The sequence below is a fragment of the Chinchilla lanigera genome, unplaced genomic scaffold, assembly GCF_000276665.1.
Source record: "Chinchilla lanigera isolate Chin_1 unplaced genomic scaffold, ChiLan1.0 scaffold00100, whole genome shotgun sequence".
NCBI lineage: Eukaryota > Metazoa > Chordata > Mammalia > Rodentia > Chinchillidae > Chinchilla > Chinchilla lanigera.
The window spans coordinates 5131305-5136186 of NW_004955501.1; the positions used below are offsets into that span (position 1 = coordinate 5131305).

Sequence of the window (4882 nt, forward strand, 5' to 3'; positions counted from 1 at the left end):
TCGGAGATTTGGGACTTGGACTCTTCAGCAATGCTGAAACTATTAGGACTTTGGCAACTCTTTCAGATGGACTAAATACCTTTTGCATAGAGGGATGTCATGAGTCTTTAGGGGGTGAAATGTTATGGTTCTAATGTAATAGCATGGCTTTGTATCTGGAAACTGGTTTAAAGAAATGTATCTGGTTGCCAAGTTGACAAGGGGTGGAGTGTTATAGTTGATACATTGTGTCAACTTGGGGAGTCTAGAGGTTTGGCTAAGTGACTCAGCAGGAAGCCAGGGTGCTTACTTTGTGTACATCCTGAGCCTGTGGAAGAGGAGGGCGTGGAGATTATGTGAGAGCTACATGCCCCTGAGGTGGGGGTAGTCTGTTTGCAAAATAAGGCAGGGAAAGAAGCTGCTTGCCGCCATTCCTCCCTTTTGCTCTGGCTGCACTGCTGTTCGGCTGCCATTCCCCCCTTTGCTCTTGTTGCTTTGCTACCTTCTGCCTCCGAGCCAGCCAAGCATGGACTGAAACCTCCACAAACTGTAAGATAAATAAACCTTTCCTTCCTTCATTTTGGGCGTTGGGTATTTTGTCCCAGCAACGAGAGGAAAGTAACCAAGACATTAGGGCTTTGCCAGCTGAACTGAGGTAAGATGGGTAGGTAGGGTAAACCTTCCTCTGATGTTAAAGATGTCTTTGAGAAGAGAGAAATCTGAATGCAGGTGCGAAGAGTGGGTGAGGGCTGAGATTGGGGTGAGGCACCTACAAGCCAAGGAGGGCCAGCCAGCGCCAGGAGCCAGGGGAGCTGCACAGAGCAGATTCTCCTTTGGTGCTCCACTGACACCCAGATTTCCAATGTCGAGTCTCCAGGACGGTGAGAAAATAAATGTTTGTCTTTAAGCCACCCAATTTGAGTGACTTTTGCTCGCAGCCCTAGGAAGCTGATACTGCTCTGTCTTAGTAACTTGTTATTTTGCCAGGCACCTCCATTTGTTGATTTAAAAGCTGCTTCCCAAATAATACAAGGCGCCAGGCACCATCCTGGGTGCTGGAGAAACAGCAGGAAACTTACTTTCTAGTCCATAGCCCATGATCCTATGAAATAGGGCCTGTTTTTCCTCACTGCACAGACAAGCACACTGACTCAGGGAGTGAGCAACCAGGCCCGGGCCTCCCTTCTGGTGAGGACACAGCTGGGCAGGGGCTCGGCACTGCTCTATCGCTGTGCATCACTTGGTGCACGACTGCCAGGATGGACTCCGAGGGGGCAGAAGGAGAAGACCGCAGTGTGAGCCCCGCTCAGCACTGGGGGGCCTTGGAAAGGCCCAGCACAGCCCCGGAAATTGTGCCTCAGCCCCCGGCTCCAGGGTCCTGCGGAGCTATGTGTGAGGTGTGAGGCCCCCAACAGGTGGGTCCTGTCTCCTCACTCTGCCGAGGCTGTGGACGGGGAAGCTGAGAAAGCCGGGTTTGGTGTGAGGAAGTCAAAGCACGGTCTGATGGTTAGTAGCGAACACACAGTCCACAGTATTCTCACAGGGTCGGGCTGGAATCTGACAAGGACACCTGGAGCCATGCAGGAAAGCGAGGCAAGGGCACCACGCCCACATCTGAACAGAGAGGCGAGGACACTCTAAGCCAGACACTCAGAGCCCCTGGGGAGCTGACACAAGGCTAAGTGAGGGCTGCTGCCGGGCTGCTGCCAGGCTGACGGCCACTCTCTCAGCCTGCTCCAGTCCTCTGCCTTCCAGGGAAGTGTCACCAGTTGCCACTTCCTGCCGGCATCAAATGCAGAGCCAGAGCTCACTCCCTTACACCAAGCCCAAGTCACACAGCACAGGCCCAAACCCCCGCAAGGCCATCCTGACCGCTCCTCCTGTCCCTCCTGAGGCGCCCCTGGCTTCTCAGTACACTTCTCTCTTGCTGCAGCAAGCTAACAAACCTGACTCTGTCCGCCTGTGAGCACATTCTCCACGGCTTTGCTGGTGGCTCACCCCATGCGTAGGACCCCTGGCAATGGCACTGGGGGACCATGCCAGGCAGGAGCCCTTTCACCTCCTGCAACAAGCTCCTAGCCCTCTGAGTCATCCCCGGAGCTAGGTGCTGGGGCGCAGGGATGCCAGCCTCACAGCTTTTGAAACTCCTGATGTAGGCGTCACTTTGGGCAGAGGTGGCTGAGCCCCCAGGCAGGCAGGTGCCCACCTCCTGGGGTGGAGTGGAGGGGGAAGCCAGCCAAGCACCACAGGGAGTCCCTGAACTCTACTCAGATAGAGATGTTCTGCCTCGAGGGCCAACTGCTCAGCACATTTTTCTGAGTGCTCAAATCATTGAAAAAGAAAACTAGAAATCTCCAGGGAGGCTGCACCATTCCTCAGCAGGCAGCAAAGCTATTAAACTTGCAAGTCTTGGTCTTGAGCTGTCTGAAGAGCTGGAAGCCACCCCAGCCTCGGTGCCCTAGTTAAAGCAGTTAGCTGCAGTCAGAGCTGTGCTCGGGTAAGGATCAATCACCCTTTCTGACAGTTCGTTCTAAATTAAAAGAGGCGGAGAAGGGGAGGAAAAGGAAGCACATCCTCGAGCCTAAGTGCCCCTTGCAGGAGGGCCTTTGCCAACTGCTCCGGCTTACCAGCCAGAGGGTGCTCCAGGCAGGAGGCTCAGCATAGGTCCCGGAGGAAGCCCCCCTAGTTTTATTTTTATTTATTTATTTATTTATTTATTTTTCCCTCTAGTTTTATAAATAAGCATGGCAGGAAGTTTTTAGTAAAACTTTGGGAGTCAAAAATACTGAACTGGCCTTGGCTGGAAATGAGCTCCTGGCTGGAATTGGTCCTTGCAGGAAGCAATCTCTGCAGGCCTCAGTTTCCTTGTAACATGGGAGTTAGGGTCTGAACTGTGCCCTCCCCTCAGTCCCCATGCTGAAGCCTAGCCCTGGGAACTCAGAATGTGACTACTTTAGGAGACTGGTCTTTGAAGAGGTCATTAAGTCAAGATGGAGCTCTATGGACTGTCCCTAAACCAGTCGCTACTGTGCTCATAAGAGATGAGGACACGGATACAGAAGACAGGCACGCGCGTGGCGGCTGCTGATGCAGGAAAGGGCCCATGGAGGAGCCCCAGAGAGGCCTCCCAGGAAACTACCCTGCTGGCCCCTTGGTCTGGGACCTATTACCTCTAGGCCAGTGAGGGAGGTTTCCGCTGAGAAGGCACCAGTTTGGGTCCTTCTTCCTGCAGACTGGGCGGACTAAGCCCATCCTTTTAGGAGCCCCCATACACAGCTGAGAGGATCAAATGTGAGTACAAGTCCTCCTTAAAACTCGCCGGAGTCTTGCAAACGCAGGCCTGCAGATCACAGTAACGGTGTGGACAGTTTGGTCCTCAGGAGTTCTGACAAAGTCCATGGTTCTGTCGTGAAACAAGGGGGTGGCTGGATCTAGAAAACCACCCTGGTTTGGGGGCCTGCCTGAACCACCAGCCACGCTGCTCACGCGAGCCCGCTGCCAGCCCAGCAGGCACCGGGAAACTCCCAAGAGGCCTGGGGGCCTCATTCACCTCCTTGTCTGGCTCACTCTTCACACCCGCCCCAGGGAGGCCGGCCTTCACCCCTTCATCAAGCAACAACCAAGCCAGGGCTCTAGGAAGAGAAAACAGGACCATATTCCCTTAGGAAATACAAATTCACCCATCAGTCAATCTTCCTGCTCAGGCCTGGCTAGGACCAGGGCTGAGAAACGGTGTCCTCTAGGGATGACCTGATGAAAATGGTGACATTTAGAGCTGAGGCTGATGCCTGCTGTGTTCTGGCCGCCAGGCTGGGAGGAGGGCCTGGGAGGGGGTCCTGGGGGTGAGCGGGTAGGGATTGGGGCAGCCTGTGTTCAGGCAGGGTAGTTCGCTTTCTGGATAAATGTACCAGACCCTAAGTTCATCTCTCTCTCTCCACTCTGTATGTAGTATTTCCCCTAAGACTTGCCCAGCTGATTATTCCTTGGACCTTGAAATAAAAAAGTAAAAATTACCAGTTTGTTTTCCAATAGCTGGTTAGGGTGGTGGAGTTTTCACCACCCCCCATAACAGCTGAAACTTCTCATTTCCGCTGAATAACGCGTCTGTGGTCGTCAGCTCATCCAGCTCGTTTATGACCAGATAAACGAGCCTTTCTGCGCTGCTCCCTAGCCGAACACGATAAGCGAGATTTTATTTGACTAAATTGAGTCCTCAACGCCATCAGATCAGCATAAAGCCGGCGGGGCCGCGGGGACCCTGCGCCTGTTCTGCTTGTTTCGGCCGTTGCCTCGGGACTCCCCGGGCTGGGGCCCCCACCCGGGCCCGCGCGGAGCCGGCCGCCCGGACTGCGTCGTCCCTGTTCCGGGGAGCGCGGCTGCGTGCAGCAGGCCTTGCCCGCCGCCCTGGCGCGGGCGCTCGGTTCAGCCGGGCGGTGGCTCGAGCAGGCTGCCGAGGCGGGGCTGCTCCCGGGCCCTCGGTGGGGCTCCAAGGCGCCCGGCCCCACCCTCGCGTCTCGCCGCGGGCGGGAGATGCACTGCTGCCCGTTTTGTTCAGGCTGAAGCATTCCTACAGGCTGCCGAGTGCGCACCGAGCGAGCCGCGGCCACCCGTCGGGGCGCAGCCGGGCGCTTTCGGGGCGCGCGGCCGCCTGCGCGCGTGAAAGCCAGCGCCGGGCGCAGACGGCGGCGCAGCCTGACCCTTTTGCCCAGCGCCGCAGCGCGGTGCCGGGTTCACAGCTCCGAGGCGCGTCCCTGCTCTTACCGGCCGAAGGTGCCCCTTCCCGCCGCGCCGAGGCGGTTGCCCCCTCTTCCTCCGGGCCTGGATTTTAAAGAAGCCCCACCCCATTGCGAGAGGCTGGGGGGCCCCGGGCTGTCCGCCTCGCGTGGGCGCCCGCCGCCGGCCA

At 56.6% G+C, this 4882-nt stretch overlaps 1 protein-coding gene across 1 annotated transcript in view; it reads right to left on the bottom strand.

The window, feature by feature from the left end:
• Bfsp2 (beaded filament structural protein 2, phakinin) overlaps window positions 1-4882 on the bottom strand; it is a 61801-nt gene that overhangs the window by 47849 nt on the left and 9070 nt on the right. The window lies entirely within an intron of this gene.